Here is a 17859-nt window from a genome sequence, read left to right as displayed (position 1 = left end):
CGGGAGACAGATGACTAACAGGTAAACCACGTGGAGTTAGAGGCTGGGAGCGTACACAGGCACTGAACGGGTGAAGTGTGCCAGAGTGGGCAGGGACGATGCTGCTTTGCATGGCTGTTAGACGTGACCTTGCTAATGGGCCAACATTTGAGCAGCAGGCAGATGGGCAAAAATAACACAACTGTTCTTGTTTGAGGTGCTATTTTTTGCAATGGTAACAATTTTTAAAATCTTACCTTTAGGATTTTGCCTGTGCCTATAAAGTAATCTTAATAAAAAAGTGAATGTGACCAAAGCTCTAGAACTAGAAGACAGGGAAACATGTTCAATGACCCCACAGAGGCAACAGTGCTACACAATGGCCTGGGAAACACTCCAGGACAGACATTAGTCTGTCTTTAACAAATAAACTTCAAGGGAAAAAGGAGAGAAAGCAAACAATGGAGGGAGGATTTCTGGACTAAGTGAAGAGACTCCCTAGAATCATCTCCTTCATGTCCCAGTCACAAGTGAGCTCACTCACCCACCGGACGCTGGCAACTGGGGGAAGGGCAGGAACTATGGTGTGCGGTCACAAAGCCCTCAGAAGGCGATTCTCCAGGGAGGGGTCTAACAGCCAGGGGTGAGCCAGTGAGGCACAGCTGCTAAGAGCTTACCTCTGACCCCTGGAACTCTGAAATCCCAGGAAGTGGGTACTGACTCTCTCAAAGCCTTATTATTTCTCATGCATCACAAAAAACATCTGATCTCCCATTCTGCTCTCCCTTTTCTAACCCTGTTAGCCTATGGCCTCTTTTTGCTTTTAGGGCGGAGCACAAAATCTAGCACATACTAGGACAATTGGAAATCATTCAATAGATACACATCTTCAAACATGTTGAGGCCAAACAGGAAGTCCCACTTTGATCATTTCAAAACCAAACTTTATATGTAACTGATGGAGTCTCATGAAATGAATGGCATCCATCCAGAAGACAGATCTAACAGGGAAAGGTGGTGAGAAACTGACAATCATGCAGCGCACACAACAGAGGAGGCTAAACTCCAGGCACCCTTTTTTTTTGAGATGGAGTCTCGCTCTGTCGCCCAGGCTGGAGTGCAATGGCGCGATCTTGGCTCACTGCAACCTCTGCCTACCAGGTTCACGCCATTCTCCTGCCTCAGCCTCCCGAGTAGCCGGGACTACAGATGCCCGCCACTATGCCCTGCTAATTTTTTATATTTTTATTAGAGACGGGGTTTCACAGTGTTAGCCAGGATGGTCTTGATCTCCTGACTTCATGATCCGCCCGCCGCGGCCTCCCAAAGTGCTGGGATTACAGGCGTGAGCCACTGCACTCAGCCTCCGAGCACCTTTTATAAGGGGCCTGGAAATCCTCAGGGTTGGGGAAAGACTGCTGTGTGCCATGCCATCTGCACTGCAGTATATAAAAATAATCTTTGTTTTTACATTTACTACTGCAAACTACAATGAATACTATTTGCTTTCCCAACAGCAAATGGGCAGTGAGGGTTAGAATTCTGTTCCTAGAAAAATTTCTGTGTTTTTATTGGCATTTGCAGGTCCAGCCCACTTAAGCAGGACCAATGATGTCTGACAGCCCTGGCTGGAAGCAGAGTGACGCTTCATGGCAGGAAAAGTTGGAAGCCCCAGGTTCTAACCCAGACTTTATCTCTTCTCACCAGGTGGCCTCCAGTAGGTTTTCTAACTTCTCTCTGCCTATATTTTTTTGTCTGAAAGTGGGGACAGTAATAGTCCCCACAGCTCACGCTATGACAATTCCATTAGAATCCACGCAAGCTCCCTAGAATCATGACTGACACAGTAAATGCTTACTAAATATGACTTGCTATGAAAGCAGGTATAAAACTGTTGCCCTGAAAAAATTTTAAGTAATGGCCAGAAAACTACCTCCTGCCTCACCTGCCACACTTTCCATCCAGTCAGTGAAGTAGGCCCTTTTGCAGAAATCAAAAATATGGGTAGCAGTGGCAACCAGTGTACCAGTGGAGTTAATCAGACAGATGGGGTACTTTGCAATCTGTGCATGTTGTTACATGGACAAGTCTTTATGAGAACATCTGCCTTCACTTCTCTTGGGCAGACTCCTAGGAGAGGAATGGCTGGATCATACTACAGGTGTGTGCTGAACATTCCAAGAAAATGCCAGGCCAGGTGCAGTGACTCATGACTATAATCTGAGCACTTTCCGAGGCAAGGCAGGAGGATCACTTGAGCCCAGGAATTGAAGACTAGCCTGGGCAACATACTGAGACCCCGTCTTACAAGAATTAAAAAAAGAAAAAAAAAAAAAAAAAAGCCAGGTGTGGTAGTGCATGCCTACAGTCCCAACTACTTAGGAAGCTGAGGCCAGAGGATCACTTGAGCCCAGGAGGTCATGGATGCAGCGAGCTATGATCACACCATTGTACTCCAGCCTAAGAGACAGTGTGAGACCCTATTTCAAAAAAACAAAAAACAAACTCATAAAACAAACAAAAAAACCCAACTCTTTTCAAAGTGGTTATGCTGGGTCACATTCCCAACATCCTATAAGCAATGTGGAGAGTCCCAGCTCCTCACACCCCAACAACGTTGGGTATCACAGCCATTTGAATGGGGGCTTTGGCTGTGGTTTTAATCTGCATCTCACTGATGGCTAAACTTCTGAGGTACTTAATTGCTGTCTATACATTTTCTGGTAAAGTGTCTGTTCAAGTCACTTGCCTCTTTTTTATTGGGTTACCTGTTTTCTTAATATTGCTTTTTGTTTTTTTTTTGACACAGGGTCTCGCTCTGTTGTCCAGGCTGGAGTACAGTGGTGTGATCGTGACTCACTGTAGCCTCAACATCCCGGGCTCAAGTGATCCTCCCACCTCAGCCTCCCAAGTAGCTGGTATTACAGACACACAACACGATGCCTGGCTAAATTTTTTTTTTTGGAGACAGTCTCGCTTTATCACCCAGGCTGGAGTGCAGTTGCACAACCTGGACTCACTGCAACCGCCACCTCCCAGGTTCAAGTGATTCTCGTGCCTCAGTCTCCCAAGTGGCCGGGATTATAGGCATAAGCCACTACACCTAGCTAATTTTTGTATTTTTAGTAGAGATGGGGTTTCCCCATGTTGGCCAGTTTGTTCTCAAACTCCCAACCTCAGGTGATCCACCTGCCTGGGCCTCCCAAAGTGCTGGGATTACGGGTGTGAGCCACCACGCCCGACTGCTAAGTTTTTTTTTTTTTTTTTTTTTTTTTCGAAGAGACAGGGGTCTCACTTTATTGCCCAGGATGGTATCGAACAACTGGCTTCAAGCAATCCTCCTCCCAAAGTGCTGGGATTACAGGTGTGAGCCATAGTACTCAGCCAAAATTGAGTTTTGAGAGTTCTTTACCTATTCTGGATACAAGTCATCTAAAAGACATGTGCTAATATTTTCTGCCAGACTATGGTTTGTCTTTCGTTCTCTGTGTTTTCTAAGGAGCAGAAGTTTTAGATTTTGAACAAATTCAATTTATGAATGTTTTCTTTTATGCATTCTATCTTTGATCTCACATCTAAAAACTGCTTAATTCAAAATCTCATTTTTTCTAATTTTAGGTTTTATATTTAGGTATATGATCCATTGAGTTAAATTTTTTTTTGAGACCGAGTCTCACTCTGTCACCCAGGCTGAAGTGCAGTAGCATGATCTTGGCTTACTGCAAGCTCCACCTCCTGGGTTCATGCCATTCTCCTGCCTCGGCCTCCCGAGTAGCTGGGACTTCAGGTGCCCATCACCACGCCCGGCTAATTTTTTGTATTTTTAGTAGAGATGGGGTTCACCGTGTTAGCCAGGATGGTCTCAATCTCTTGACCTCGTGATCCACCCGCCTCGGCCTCCCAAAGTGCTGGGATTATAGGCGTGAGCCACCACGCCCGGCCTTTTTTTTTTTTTTTTTTTTTTTTGACATGGAGTCTCACTCTATCGCCATGCTGGAGTACAATGGCGCAATCTCAGCTCACTGCAACCTCTGCCTCCTGGGTTCAAGCGATTCCCCTGCCTCAGCCTCCTGAGTAGCTGGACTACAGGGGCGTGCCACCACACATGGCTAAATTTTTTTTTTTGTATTTTAGTAGAGACGGGGTTTCACCATGTTGGCCAGGATGGTCTCGATCTCCAGACCTGGTGATCTGCCCACCTTGGCCTCCCAAAATGCTGGGATTACAGCTGAGCCACCTTGCCTGGCCTGAGTTAATTTCTGTACATGATGTCAAGTTCTCCTTTTGCATAAGAATATCCTATTGACTAACCGGGCGTGGTGGCTCACGCCTATAATCCCACAGCTTTGGGAGGCCAAGGCGGGTGGATCACCTGAGGTCAGGAGTTCGAGACCAGCCTGACCAACATGGTGAAACCCCGTCTCTATTAAAAATACAAAAATTAGCTGGGTGTGGTGGTGAGTGCCTGTAATCCCAGCTACTTGGGAGGCTGAGACAGGAGAATGGCTTGAACCTGGGAGGGGCAGGTTGCAGAGAGTTGAGATTGCACCACTGCACTTCAGCCTGGGCAACAGAGCAAGACTCTGTCTCAAAAGAAAAAAAAGAATATCCAATTGTTCCAGCCCCTAATTGTTATTCAATTTAATTTTGCTTTTTAATTTAAAATTATTTCAAACTTCAAAGAGTTGCAAGAATAATACAAAGAAACCGTGTACCCTCACCCAGACTCACTAACTACGAACATGGCTTCATTATTCCCATTTTATTCAAACAAAAAGGGTTTTTGTTTTGTTTTGTTTTTTTTCCTGAATCATGTTCGCCTTACTTTTTTCTTTTTTTTTTTTTTTTTTCAGACGGAGTCTCGCTCTGTCCCACAGGCTGGAGTACAGTGGCATGATCTTGGCTCACTGCAAGCTCCGCCTCCTGGGTTCACGTCATTCTCCTGACTAAGCCTCCAGAGTAGCTGCGACTACAGGCGCCCACCACCACGCCTGGCTAATTTTCTGTATTTTTAGTAGAGACAGTGTTTCACCGTGTTAGCCAGGATGGTCTCGATCTCCTGACCTCGTGATCCACCCAACTTGACCTCCCAAAGTGCTGGGATTACAGGCGTCAGCCACCGCGCCCAGCCATATATTGGTATTTCAACTAAGATTTGATTTGAAAAAAGGGCTCTCCTGCTTTCTAACAAAAAAAGCTAGCGATGTACCACTCTCATTCAGAAGGTAAATCCTCATCACTGGGACCCTAAACCTTCTTGCTCAACACTAAATGGAAGCTTTTTTTGAGGATCAAATTGTTTTAAAAACCAACTTTGGCTTAAAAGAGATAGAAAAAAACCGTAACGAAAACCAGGGTATTGAGCAGGTATGCTGGCATATGCCTATAGCCCCAGCTACTCAGGAGGCTGAGGTGAGAGAACCCTTGACCCCAGGAGTTAGAATCCAGTCTGAGCAACATGGCAAAACGCTGTCTCTTTAAAAACCAACCAACCAGCTATTTATAAAAACAAACTCTGAAGAAATTTATATATTGTCTTTCTAAAACTGATGAGGAACAAATATATCAAAATTACCTTAATTCAGAAGGGCTTCTGGTCTGGTCTCCAATACATGTAAACTTGTCTGAAACAAACAGAAAAGGCCGTATTTGTATTGCACTCAGGTTGTGAATAAAATATTCTATTTTGCTAGTAGCTATATTTTAAGAACGGCACATAAATTTGACCCTTCCCTATTATTATTTCTCCCCCAAAACTGCTTTATTTAGCAGTACTGTCATATTTTGTTTTTCAGCGTGGGAACAAAATAAGAAATCAGATCCCAATTTCTTTAAGAATCCTTAGAAATGCCCCAGGGAAAATACCTTGAATTAAACTGAAAAGTATGGGGATAGAGGTTAGAATCCTATCACTAGAAAAATTACAGTAACAATTTAAAAACTAATGCAGGCCAGGCCCAGTGGCTAACCCCTGTAATCCCAGCACTTTGGGAAGCTGAGGCAGGCAAATCACCTGAGGTCAGGAATTGGAGACCAGCATGGTCAACATGGTGAAACCCCATCTCCACTAAAAATACAAAAAAAAAAAAAAGTCAGCCAGGCATGGCGTCACAAGCCTGTAATCCCAGCTACTCGGGAGGCTTAGACAGGAGAATCGCTTGAACCCGGGAGGTGGAGGTTGCAGTGAACCGAGATCATTCCACTGCATTCCAGCCTAGGCGACAGAGCAAGATTCTGTCTCAAAACAAAAACACAAAACAGACGGGGCGCGGTGGCTCACATCTGTAATCCCAACACTTTGGGAGGCTGAGACGGGCGCATCACCTAAGGTCAAGAGTTCGAGACCAGTCTGGCCAACGTGGCGAAACCCGTTTCTACTAAAAATTAAAAAAATTAGCCAGGCGTGATGGCAGGCACCTGTAACCCCAGCTACCTGGGAGGCAGAGGCAGGAGAATTGCTTGAACCCAGAAGGTGGAGGTTGCAGTGAGTGGAGATCACACCACTACACTCCAGCCTGGGTGATAGAGCAAGACCCCGTCTCGAAAAGAAAAAAAAAAAAGCTAGGTACAGTGGCTCCCGCCTGTAATCCCAGCACTTTGGGATGCCAAGGTGGGCGGATCACAAGGTAGAGTTGGAGACCGGCCTGGCCAATATGGTGAAACCTCATCTCTACTAAAAATATAAAAAGTTCGCCGAGTGTAGTGGCGGGCACCTGTAGTTCCAGCTACTCCGGAGGCTGAGGCAGGAGAATTGCTTGAACACGGGAGGCGGAGACTGCAGTGAGCCGAGATCATGCCGCTGCACTCCAGCCTGGGTGACTGCGAGACTCTGTCTCAAAACACACACACACACACACACGCATGCACACACACACAGACACAACACTAATACAATTCAACAAATTCTGAAGATTAATTTAATCCAGACTGCCTGTTTGGCATGACAGTGGAGAGCATTTCATCTGAATCTCAAGAGAGCCACTAAATAACTACTTTGTGAGTCCTGGCAAGTCTATGACACTTCCAATCCCTCCCTCTGTCCCTCTCCTGCTGACACGGTCCCATCCAGTGCCTGGCCCGGGTGCCCAGGAAGGTGGCTTGAATGGTGACAGAGATCACAAGAGAGGTTTCTGACTCCTCTTGACATACTTCTGGTGGAATGAAAATATGTCCAATTCCAGATTTCTTCTGATTTCAGAACATTTATTTTATTTTATTTTATTGTATTTTTGAGACAGCAGTCTCGCTCTGTCACCAGGCTGGAGTGCAGTGGCATGATCTCAGTTCACTGCAACCTCCGACTCACTGGTTCGAGTGATTCTCCTGCCTCAGCCTCTTGAGTAGCTGCGATTATAGGCACATACCACCACGCCCAGCCAATTTTTGTATTTTTAGTAGAGACGGGTTTTCACCATGTTGGTCAGTATGGTCTCAATCTCCCTGACCTCGTGATCCGCCCACCTCGGCCTCCCAAAGTGCTGGGATTACAGGCGTAAGCCACTGCGCATGGCCATATTTATTAATTTTTTGAGACAGATTCTCACTCTGTCACCCGGGCTGGAGTGCAGTGGCATGATCTTGGCTCACTGCAACCTCTGCCTCCCAGGTTCCAGCGATTCTCCTGCCTCAGCCTCCTGAGTAGCTGGGATTACAGGCATGTGGCATGCCTGGCTAATTTTTTTTATTATTTATTAGTAGAGATGGGGTTTCACTATGTTGGCCAGGCTGGTCTCGAACTTCTGACCTCAGGTAATCTGCCTGTTTCAGCCTCCAAAAGTGTTGGCATTACAGGCCTGAGCCACTGAGCCTGGCCTGATTTCAGAACATTTAAAGATGCTTTTGTAATCGCTCCCTCAAATTAAACTATGTGAAAAGACCACTTGTGGAGGTTTCACAGGTCACCACCTGCCTATTTATTCAGTGTCTTGTGAGTCTGCAAACTCACAAACTCACATGCACACATCTAGTCTGGAGTCAGGAGATGAATCAACAAACTGAAATATCTCCCAGTTGAACTGTGAATTCTAATTCTTTTACTTAAAGTAGTTTCGTTTTGCAATTATGTTCCTTATGTACAAGCAAGTACTTTTCTGGCAGTAAAAGTGAGTGTGGAAGGAAAACAGTTTGGATGTTCCTCAAAAAATTAAACACAGAATTACCCCATAACCCAGCAATTCTACTCCTAGGTGTATTCCCAAAAGAACTGAAAGCAGGGACTCAATGCATGTACACATTATGTTCTTAGCAGCAGTACTCAGTAGCCAGAAGGTGGAGACAGCCCAAATACCCACTGAGCATGAATGGATGAATAAAATGTGGTCTATCCAAACAATGGAATATTATTCAGCTATAAAGATAAAGGAGGCTGAGCGTGGTGGCTCACGCCTGTAATCCCAGCACTTTGGGAAGGTGAGGTGGGTGGATCACCTGAGGTCAGGAGTTCAAGACCAACCTGGCCACCCCGTCTCTATTAAAAATACAAAAATTGCCGGGCGCGGTGGCTCATGCCTGTAATCCCAGCACTTTGGGAGGCCAAGGTGGGCGGATCACGAGGTCAGCAGATTGAGACCATACTGGCTAACACGGTGAAACCCCATCTCTACTAAAAATAGACAAAATTAGCCGGGCATGGTGGCGGGCGCCTGTAGTCCCAGCTACTCTGGAGGCTGAGGCAGGAGAATGCCATGAACCCGGGAGGTGGAGCTTGCAGTGAGCCGAGGTCGTGCCCCTGCACTCCAGCCTGGGCGGGGCGACAGAGCAAGACTCCATCTCAAAAAAAAAAAAGAAGTCCTGGTCCTCTATCTGCTAGAACACGGACAAACCTCACAAATATGCTAAGTGACAGATGCATACACAAAAAGCCACATATATACAACCCCATTTATGTGAAATATCCAGAACACACAAATCCAAAGAGACAGAATGCAGTGGCTGCCAGGGGCTGCGTGTGTGTGCGTGTGCATGCACATGTGTGTGCAGTGGACAATTATTTAACGGGTACAGGGTTTCCTTTTGGGGTGATGAAAATGTCATGGAATTAGGTAGAGACAGTGGTTGCAACACATTGTAAATGTACTAAAGGCACCAAATCATTCACTTTAAAATGGTTTAATTTTATGTTATGTGAATTTCACCTCAGAAAAAAAAGTTGGGTGTGAAAGGGCACACAGGAGTAAACAGTGAATGATGCAAACTACCCCAGACTTCAGGAAGCGAAGCCTCGTTCCGGGACAAGGTCCTATGAGCACACCCGAAAGGTGCCACCAAATCAAGTTTCAAAGCATGGGTCTCAACCTCAGCACAATGAACATTTTAGGCAGAGGGGTGTGTGTGCGTGCGTGCGTGCGTGTGTCCCCAGTAGGATATCTGGCAACATGCCAGTAGTGCTCCTTTCCCCAGCTGTAACAGCCACCTGGCGTCCCGAGGGGCAATACTGACCCCAGTTGAGAACGCTTTAACTGTCACAATTATCTCAACCACTAAATATAAATCTTTTCAAGTACTTTCCAGATCAAGGGACAGGTAGGAAGAGAAAAACTACTAAAAAAAATTATACATAATCTGCTCTATTTTATCATTATTAATTATTTTTTTGAGACAGGGTCACCCTCTGTCAGCCAGTCTGGAGTACAGTGGCACAATCACAGCTCACTGCAGCTTCGACTTCCTGGGCTAAGGTGATCCTCCTGCCTCAGCCTCCCGAGTAGCTGGGACCACAGGTGTGCGCCACCATGCCCAGCTAATTAAAAAAAATATATATATTTGTAGACATGGGGTCTTGCCATACTGCGCAGGCTGGTCTTTAACTCCTGGGCTCAAACGATCCTTGCAGGTCAGCCTTCCACAGTGCTGGGATTGCAGGCATGAGGCACCGCACCCAGCTGCTCTATTTTAATGCCTAGATTGCCCTGTGGCTCAAATCATGACTCAAGATTGGAGTAAGGATGCTAAAAGTGCTATCAAATCACCTTAGCCTGGACTCGCATGGAGAGCTGTCTGGACCCATTTCTGGCTAAAAACAAGATGACCCAAATGTATGCTCTTTTTCTGACTATCCAGCTCATAGAACCCCACACTAAGGACAGGACTACTGGTCCCACAATAATGTAACCCTAAACCAGTAGCACTACCCTTAAAGACATCAGGAGCTGGGCTCACACCTGTAATCCCAGTGCTTTGGGAGGCCGAGGCAGGTGGATCACCTGAGGTCATGAGTTCGAGACCAGCCTGGCCAACATGGTGAAACCCTATTAAAAATACAAAAATGACTGGCCGGGTGCAGTGGCTCACTCCTGTAATCCGAGCACTTCGGGAGGCCGAGGCGGGTGGATCACGAGGTCAGGAGATCGAGACCATCCTGGCTAACTCGATGAAACCCCGTCTCTACTAAAAATACAAAAAATTAGCTGGGCGTGGTGGCGGGTGCCTGTAGTCCCAGCTACTCGGGAGACTGAGGCAGGAGAATGGCGTGACCTCAGGGAGGCGGAGCTTGCAGTGAGCTGAGATCGCGCCACTGCACTCCAGCCTGGGTAACAGAGCAAGACTCCATCTCAAAATAAAAATAAAAATAAAAATAAATGTAAAAAATAAAAAAATTAGCCGGGCACAGTGGCATGCACCTGTAGTCCCAGCTACTCGAGAGGCTGAGGCAGGAGAATCAAGTGATCCTGAGAGGGGGAGGTTGTAGTGAGCCAAGACTGCATCACTGTACTCCAGCCTCGGTGGCAGAATGAGACTCCATCTCCCAAAAAAAAAAAAAAAAAAAAAAAAGATGGGCACTTTTTCAAGGCTCTTGATAAAATCAACTGACTCTATAAAGCTAATTTAGCAATATTAAATATTAATATGACTTATTTGCACCTATATCCTAGTACTTATACTTTTATTTCAGCATTTTTCAAAATCTAGAAACTGAATCCTTGAGACATACCTAGAGAATTTCTCTACAAGCCGCATTAATATTTCTAATCAAGTAAAGGTATACTTGTGGGGGATGATTTCTTCTCTATCAACATAATCCTAAGATGGGAAACACACATAAGTGCACCACTGGTTATCTACAATTCTGAGATACCCAAACCAGAATAGGACACATAGGCATTAGCCAGACTTTCTCACATTCAGGGTGAGCAGTCTTATGTTTACTACAAACTTTGGGGTATCTGATTAAAACCTTGCCGTAAGTGTGGTGCACATGTAACATACGTACCACTGCAACTTTCTCAACCCTGAAAAAGTCTGAATTCCGGAACACATCCAGTCCCAAGAGTTTTGCATAAAGGCCTGAGGGCTTGTAAGAAACAAAGTAAACTCCCTTCCGAATAATTCTTTCATTCAAAAACACACTGAACAACTAGAATGTGAAATAATACTGAACTTAATTGACAACTCTGTATCATAATCTTCAACTATATATGATTATACTAATAAATAGGATAAAAAACCAGAAATGCCTTCTTTCAAACAAAAATTAGAGTTCAGTATCAATAAAAAGATGACAATACCTGTAAAACACAACCAACCAAACAAAAAAAGGTCTAAAGACATCACGTTAATTTAGAGTACTCTAACTGTACCAACATGGGGGTATATTCTAAGGGCAAAGAGAGTTCTGAAATTTAAGCGCCATATTGGTGGCACAGTAATGCTTAAAATAGGCCGGGTGTGGTGGCTCACGCCTGCCGAGGTGGGCGGATCACGAGGTCAGGAGATCAAGACCATCCTAGCTAACACGGTGAAACCCTGTCTCTACTACAAATACAAAAAATTAGCCGGGTGTGGTGGCGGGCGCCTGTAGTCCCAGCTACTTGGGAGGCTGAGGCAGGAGAATGGCGTGAACCCAGGAGGCGGAGCTTGCAGTGAGCCGAGATCGTGCCACTGCACTCCAGCCTGGGTGACAGTGGGAGACTCCGTCTCAAAAAAATAATAAAATTAAAAAAATAATAATGCTTAAAATATTAATATGGATATGTATGCCAGAGCGAAATAAGTGAAGATATGATTGTTATTTGGGGAGCAAGGTTCACACTGGAGGAGGGAGGCACAACACGGACTATCTGAAAGCAAGGAAGGGCTCCCTGGGGTTCAATCTGAATTTGGAGACAATGGAAATTCTCTATACATTTATTCCTCTGTAGAATCATTTGTGTGTAAGTCCATACACACACACACACACACACACACACGTTTATCTCCTATCTCTTGCCAACTGAAAGGTCTGGAAGCAACGACCTCTCCAAACACAAAGCCCAAATCTTGGTTTTATAAAAACGATTCCCTTTAAAAGGAGCCTCAGGGATCCTCTGAGAAATCACTTCCTCAAGGTCTGACACAGGAACCCTCTTGCTATGGCAGAAAGGAAGGGCTCCAAAACTAAAAAGAACATGTCAAAAACACACCAGCTTGAAGGAAGTCTGCTGGCCAAATTTAGGACAATCTGAGGGTCAACATGACGAACAATGGTAATGGAATATACCTTACTGGATCTAAAAAAAGAACCCACAAGCACATGGTAACATTAAAAAAAAAAAAAAAAAAAGCGAAGCTCTTCTTTACAGAGGAATGCCAATACACATAGAAGGAGTAAGATTTAGCTAAGCACAGTGCTTCATGTCTGTAATCCCAGCAGTCTGGGAAGCCAAGGCAGGCGGATCACCTAAGCTCAGGAGTTCAAAACCAGCCAGGCCAACCTGGTGAAACTCCATCTCTGCTAAAAACACAAAAATTAGCCAGGCGTGGTGGCTGGCACCTGTAATCCCAGCTACTTGGGAGGCTGAGGCAGGAGAATCGCTTGAACCCAGGAGACGGAGGTTGCAGTGAGCAGAGATCATGCCACTGCACTCCAGGCTGGGAGACAAAGTGAGACTCCATCTCAAAATCAATCAATCAATCCATCAATCAGAGTCTCACTGTCACCCAAGTGGGTGACAGCCTTGAACAGCTCACTGCAGCCTTGAACTCCTGGGCACAGCCATCCTCTTGCCTCAGCCCCCTAAGTAGCAAGGATTCAGGCATGTGCCACATTGCACGTGACTAAATTTTTTGTTTCTTTATGGAGAGAGGGTCTCACTATGTGGCCCAGGCTGGTCTTGAGCTCCTGGTCTCAAGCAATCCTCCTCCCTTGGCTTCCCAAAGTGCTCGGCTTATAGGTATGAGCCACTAGTTCTAGCTGAAAGTGAAGGACTTAAAGCTAGAGAATTTAATGCCAGCAAAGGGTGACTTATCAGTTTAGAAAGAGGGTTGGCTTAAAAAATGTTAAGATAACAGGAGAAGCAGTTTCTGCCAACCAAGAGGCACCAGGGTTCCCAGATGCCATGAAGAAAATCATTGAGGAAAAGAAAATCTTCCTGAATAGGTTTTTAATGCAGACAAAAGTGACCTATTCTGGAAAAAACTGCCACAAAGGACACTTATTAGTAAGGAAGAAAAGTGAGCCCCAGCACTGAGGGCAGGCAGGGAGAGGCCAACTCTACTGCTTTGTGCAAATGCAGCCGGGTTTATGATCAGGACTGCTCTTATCTACAAAGCTGCTAACCCCTGAGCCTTGAAGGGGAAGAGATAAACACCAGTTGCCAGTCTCTTGGTTGTAGAACAAGACTGGCACTACAAAATCCGTTTTTCTGGATTGGTTCCATCGATGTTCTTTGTCTGTAGTCAGGAAGTACACTTTGCCAGTAAGGGATTGCCTTTTAAAGTTATTTAGATATTGGACAATGCCCCTGGCCACTCAGAACCCCATGAGTTCAATACTGACGGCAATGAAGTGGTCTACTTACCCCCAAACACAGCACCTCTCCTTCGGCCTCTAGATTAGGGGGTCATAAGGACCTTTAAGGCCCATAACACACAGTACTCTATGGAAAGAATTGTCAATGCTATGGAAGAGAATCCCAACAGACAGAACATCGTTTAAGTCTGGAAGGATTATCCTGCTGAAGATGCCAAGGTTGTTACAGAAAAAGCTGTGAAGGCCATGAGCCTGGAACAATCAATTCCTGCTGGAGAGGATGATGTCCAGATGCTGCACCTGACCTCACAGGATTTATGAAAGCCAGTCGAGGAAATCATGAAAAGACTGTGCATATGCTTTTAAAAGGGCAGCGGGGTGGGTAAGGACTTCAACATGTGGATCTTAGAGAAATTCAAGAGCTATGAGACACCACACTAGAGGAATTAACAGAAGACACCTTGACAGATGTCAGTACTTCCAAAGTGGTGCCAAACGATGAGGAAGAAGCAGCATCAAACCCACGCGGACCCCGGGCCAGCACCAAACCCACGCGGACACCGGGCCAGCACCAAACCCACGCGGACCCTGGGCAATCTGGCAGAAGGTCCCCATTCCCCAAGACTGCACTTAACTTCTTTACGACACAGACCTTTCATGGCACAGGAACTAAAACTAAAGCATACGATAGAAGGTTGCTATCATACAGAAACTTTTTTAGAGAAATGAAAAAGCAGGCCGGGTGCGGTGCCTCAGGCCTGTACTCCCAGCACTTTGGGAGGCCAAAGCAGGCGGACCACGAGGTCAGGTGTTCCAGACCACCCTGGCCAACACAGTGAAACTCTGTCTCTACTAAAAATACAAAAAATTAGCCGGGCATGGTGGCAGGCGCCTATAATCCCAGCTACTTGGGAGGCTGAAGCAGGAAAACCACTTGAACCCAAGAGGCGGAGGCTGCAGCGAGCCAAGACTGAGCCATTGCACTCCAGCCCAGGCGACAGTGTGAGACTCCGTCTCAAAAAAAAAAGAAAAAAAACGAAAAAGAAAAAAGTCAGAGATTATGTATTTCAGTAAAGTTCCACCAAGTATGCCTGTCTCTCCTACCTCCCCTTCCACCACCTCCATCCAAGACAGCAAGACCAATCCCATCTCCTCCTCCTCCTCAGCCTCAACCTGAAAATGAGAAGGAAGATCTTTGAGGGATCCACTTCCACTCATTAAATAGTAAATACATTTTCCTCTCCCTTATGATTTTCTTAATATTTTCTCTAGCTTGCTTTATCACAAAAATATATAATATATAAAACATAAAAAATGTCTGTTGACGGCTATTGGTAAGGCTTCCAGTCAATGGCAGGCTATTAGCAGTTCATGTTTTGGGAGTCAAGTGATAGAAGAATTCTGACTGCAGAGCAGGTTAAGCACTCCTAATCCCTGTGTTAAGGGTCACCATCTTTCTTCCCTTTCACTCTTTGTAACACAATTGTCTAGCATTTTACTTCTACATGTTTTTTGAAGACTCCATCTGGTCTTTGTTCCCAGTTCCTCAGAAGGAGCTTCAAAAAATATTGGATGTTCCGGAGTGATAGGCATGTCTTTGTTATTCATGAGCCTCCATGTTTTTGCTGAGATGAGCTGACTCAAGATAGAGGCTGGTCACCAGAAAGACAAACCATGAGATTAGATGGTTGGGGTTTGAAACCATTCTGATTGGGGTGGGAGAGGGACTAGAGATTGTGCTCTATCAATTGTGCCCAAGTAACAAAGCCCCAATAAAAACTCTCAACACCAAGGCTCAGGGGAGCTTCCTGGTTAGAAGCTCACTGACCCCGATTTGTCAGGAAAGACTCCATGGGGAGAGGGCTTGGAGGATGTGTGTTTGAGACTCTCCTAGGCCTTGCTGTATATGTCTCTTCATTTGCCTGGTCTGATTTGTATTAAACTAGATATAGCATCAGAAGAGAACTGCAGTGTGATGGGATACACTTCTGCCTGAAGAACTTCCTCCATCTCACAGGGCAGATCTACTGGCAACAAACCCCACAACTTTTGTCTGAGGAAGTCTTTTGTGGGACTAGGTCTCACTCTATCACCCAGGCTACAGTGCAGTGGCACAATCTTGGCTCACTGCAGCCTCAACCTCCCAGGCTCAAGCGATCCTCCCACTTCAGTCTCCTGAGTAGCTGAGACCACAGGCACCGCCAGAGCACCTGGATAATTTTTTTTGGTAGAGATGAAGTCTCGCTATGTTGCCCAGGCTGCTCTCAAACTCCTGGGCTCAAGTGAGTCTGCCACTCAGCCTCCCAAAGTGCTGGGATTACAGGGATGACCCATCATGCCTGGCCTGTATGAAATACTTTTTTTCTGGCTACATTCAAAACTTTCTCTTTGACTTTCAGCAGTTTTACTATAATGTGTCTAGGTGTCGAGGGTTTTTTGTTTATATTTATGGTGCTTAGAGTCCTCTGAACTTCACAGACAGTCCTCTGAACTTCACAGGTTTGTTGTCTTTTACTAATGAAAAAATTCTCAACCATTAGCTCTTTGAATATTTCTTCTGCCCCATTTTCTTCCTAGGGCTCCAATTATCTGTATATTAGACAGTTTGCTATAGTCTCACAACTACTCAACACTTTTTTTTTGTTTGAGATGGAGTCTCGCTCTGTACATAGGCTGAAGTACAATGGCATAATCTTGGCTCACTGCAATCTCCGCCTCCCAGGTTCAAGCGATTGTCCTGCCTCAGCCTGAGTAGCTGGGATTACAGGCGCCCGCCACCACATCCAGCTAATTTTTTTTTTTTTCAGATGGAGTTTCTCTCTTGTTGCCCAGGCTGGAGTGTAATGGCGGGATCTTGGCTCACCACAACCTCCGCCTCCCAGGTTCAAGCGACTCTCCTGCCTCAGCCTCTCGAGTAGCTGGGATTCCAGGCATGCACCATCACACCCCGCTAATTTTTTGTATTTTTAGTAGGGACGGGGTTTCTCCATATTGGTCAGGCTGGTCTCGAACTCCCGACCTCAGGTGATCCGCCCGCCTCGGCCTCCCCAAAGTGCTGGGATTACAAGTGTGAGCCACTGCACCCAGCCTAAATGCTATTTTTGTTCTGGTTTATTTTTTTCTGCTTATTTCATTTTGGATTTCTATTGACCTATCTTCAGTTTCACTGATTCTTTCCTATCTGCTGACAAACTCACTGAAAAAATTATTCATCTATGATGTTTTTAAAGAATCTCTAACATTTCAATGTAACTTTTTCTAGAGTTTCTGCCTCCTGAAATTCTCGATCTTTTCACAAATAATGCATGCTGTACACCTTTCTCACTCAACCTTTTACCACATCCATCACAGTCATTTGAAGTCTCTGGCAGTTCCAATATCTGGGTCGTCTCTGAGTTGGCTTCCATTTATTTCTCTCTTAACAAGAAATCGTTTTTGTGTATCTCATAATTTTTTATTGAATATCAGAGGATATTCAATAAAACCAGAATTGGGTACACCTCTTTGTCTGAGCCACTAGTGTGTGGGGATGAGGGGTTAATTCAATCTAGTCTTCAGTTGGGTTTGGATTTTATAATCCTCAGGGGAAGGCTGCCTTAAACTTCGTGGCACCATGTATTTTTCTCAAAAAAATACTGGCCGGCCAGGCGCGGTGGCTTACGCCTGTAATCCCAGCACTTTGGGAGGCCAAGGTGGGCAGATCACAAGGTCAGGAGTTTGAGGCCAGCCTGACCAAGATGGTGAAACCCCATCTCTACTAAAAATACAAAAATTAGCAGGGAGCCGAGCGCGGTGGCTCACGCCTGTAATTCCCAGCACTTTGGGAGGCCGAGACGTGCGGATCACCTGAGGTCAGGAGTTTGAGACCAGCCTGACCAACATGGAGAAACCACGTCTCTACTGAAAATACAAAATTAGCCAGGCGTGGTGGTGCATGTCTGTAATCCCAGCTACTCAGGAGGCTGAGGCAGGAGAATCGCTTGAACCCAGGAGGCAGAGGTTGCAGTGCCGAGATTGCGCCACTGCACTGCAGCCTGGGCAACAAGAGCGAAATTCCATCTCAAAAAAAAAAAAAAAATTAGCAGGGCATGGTGGCACACACCTGTAATCCCAGCTAGTCAGGAGGCTGAGGCAGGAGAATCACTTGAACCCGG

General features: G+C 45.6%; 1 protein-coding gene across 7 annotated transcripts in view; it reads right to left on the bottom strand.

The window, feature by feature from the left end:
- The window catches only part of GNB1 (G protein subunit beta 1), a 107653-nt gene that overhangs the window by 48719 nt on the left and 41075 nt on the right, over positions 1 to 17859 (bottom strand). For 6 of the 7 annotated variants that reach the window (XM_054444445.2, XM_054444434.2, XM_054444423.2 and 3 more), the window contains exon 2: positions 5555 to 5603. The exons of the other annotated variant lie outside the window; for it this stretch is intronic. The gene's annotated coding sequence lies outside the window, so the exon portion shown is untranslated. The remainder of the gene's footprint in view (positions 1 to 5554; positions 5604 to 17859) is intronic. 7 annotated transcript variants of the gene reach the window in all.

The sequence above is a fragment of the Pongo pygmaeus genome, chromosome 1 (genome assembly GCF_028885625.2).
Source record: "Pongo pygmaeus isolate AG05252 chromosome 1, NHGRI_mPonPyg2-v2.0_pri, whole genome shotgun sequence".
In the NCBI taxonomy this organism is placed as follows: Eukaryota; Metazoa; Chordata; class Mammalia; order Primates; family Hominidae; genus Pongo; species Pongo pygmaeus.
The sequence above is the reverse complement of the archived record's forward strand: the minus strand, read 5'-3'. Positions and strand labels throughout refer to the sequence as shown.